Source organism: Xyrauchen texanus, chromosome 41 (genome assembly GCF_025860055.1).
Source record: "Xyrauchen texanus isolate HMW12.3.18 chromosome 41, RBS_HiC_50CHRs, whole genome shotgun sequence".
Lineage (NCBI taxonomy): Eukaryota > Metazoa > Chordata > Actinopteri > Cypriniformes > Catostomidae > Xyrauchen > Xyrauchen texanus.
Window position 1 is genome coordinate 20,030,773 of NC_068316.1, and position 2,353 is coordinate 20,033,125.

A 2,353-nucleotide genomic window follows, 5' to 3' on the forward strand; every position below is an offset into this window, starting at 1 on the left:
ACTCTTTAGTGGGAATATACACTCTTTCAGCACTGTCGAAGCGCCCAGGGGCAAAATCTGCAGTCGTCGTGCAGAAGGAGAGAAAGCCACTGGAAATGCGGCGTACATACAATGAATGGAACAGCAGTAGTATTCCGCTCGCTGATAGTACAACCGATCCGCTCTGAAGAGAAAATCTAAATACATTCCACATTCCACAAAATCTGAATTGAGTGGGCATTCCAGCTCCTTTTATACCCATATGTCCAGGGGAGTGTCATGCAAATTCCACTCGCCAATTCTCATTGGCCTTTTCTCAAAGAATGGGAGGTGTACGGGGCTCTCGAGAGTGACCCCTAGTGTCACTACATCAACACAACTTCGAGTGAGTGACAGAAGGGGAAATCCATTTATCACATCCAAGCTGCTAAAACTGAAATACGTTGATTTCTGATGTCAGAAACCCAGAACATTAAAATATGACTACCCACATTGTCATAAAAAAATAAATTATAAGTGGGTAATATAAGGTATGATATGACCTCTTGAAGAACATCAGATGCCCTAAACAGAAGCCAGTTGAAATGCTTTCTATACATCATATCATGCTAGCGCTTACATATGCTTCAGTTGTAGCCCTTAACATATGAAAAATTCATAAGAAGTTATTTATGATTTTATTTAACTTATTAGTTGTTTTCTGGTATCCTAATGTTTTAAAAAAAAATTCATGATCAGTCTCAGTTGTTTTCTCTGGCAACAACAGACTATCATGTGCACTGTGGCATTTCAATATTACAGATTAAAATATTGCACAAATAAACCTGTTGAATTAAGGTACTGTTAAACATGGTTTTCGCATATATCTTAACACCAGGCAATCAATTGCTTTTTTATTTGTAGCATGTCAACAAATGACTACAGAAGCATCTCCCATGACCCTTTTTGGGAGCAGCAGACGCAAGGGGATTTGGGTCTGTGTGACTTTGTTCATTCAGTATGGTTTTTATAAATGCTAAAATAAACTCTGTGAGCTAACAGCTGATGGAATGTGAACAAGCATGATTCTCATCACATGACCTTTTGTGATATATGCTCATGTCAAGCATGTGATTTTATTTTATTGTTTGAAAGTGAGGTTATTACTTAACCGTGAATGTGTCATTCATGTGTCATAGCCTGTTCTCCCATGCATAATTGTGACATTTAATTTTCTCCTTTCATGTCTTCTGCCTCTTTTTTAACTATGTTATCTTGTATCTCAATGTCCATAGACACCTTAAGCGGCAGACTGTTTCTGCACATATCAGCATCTTTGAATGCATGTAGTAGTCTGTACAATTACTGTATGTGATCACAGAACAATTTGTCATGGAACATGTATGTCAATATTTCTGTAAAATGAACCGCGTTGTCTATGTTAAGTCTACTAGCATATGCAGGATTACAAATAAATGTGTAAATAACTCACTTGTGTTCTGCACCTGCCATCTCCTGTCTTTATTGAAGCATCCAGTTTCATTCTCTTGATTGATGTACAGAAACAAGGCTAGGAGTAAGTAAATAGTAACATACTGTATAAACGCTGACTTCGTAAGTTGTCCGCCAGCCAGAAACACATTAAGGATTTGGGGAAAGAGAGTAGTGTTGACATAATGTTATTTATAAAAGTTGTGAGATGAAAAATTACCAAGGCGTGCTGGCAAGGGCGTAGCAGCCGCTGGGGATGTGGGGGACACATTACCCATACTCTTTAAAAGGTGATTTTGCCCCCTGCACTTTTTCAAGCTAAACCCATACCGAGTCCAAATGGTGGATTTGTATACAGTATTCTTTGCATTTCGTTACTTTGGGCTGATTGAGCGACCATCCAGCCAATCACAGGTCACGTAATAGGCCATTGTAAAGGTATCAATGGAAAGGAGGAGGCGATCAATATAAATAATGGTTTAATGATAAACTTAAAAGAAGACACAAACACACATAAGACGGACATGTCCGCTAACGATCTCTCTCTCCCGCACGGCCCTCTGCAGTCAGCCTTTAAACCTCACGGAGGCATAATTAGCCTAATACGGGACCAGGTGTGTAGTATCACGACCCGGCCCCGCCCTCCGCCCTGCCACATTCCTCCCTCGTTCTCTCAGGCTGGGGAGCCCCCGGCCTGACGTACATCCCCCTCCCATCTTTCCCTGGGGGAGGGCGCACCTTCCGCGCTGTCTGCCGGCAGGTCATCCCCATCTACCTGGACGACGGAGGGGACAAGGGGAGGGAAACAGAAATAATTAAAATGGGGGGTACTTCCTGTAACAGTGTAGTACCCCCCAAAAAACGGTAAAATTAAGAGAGGATAAAGGCCAATGCAGAGCAACAG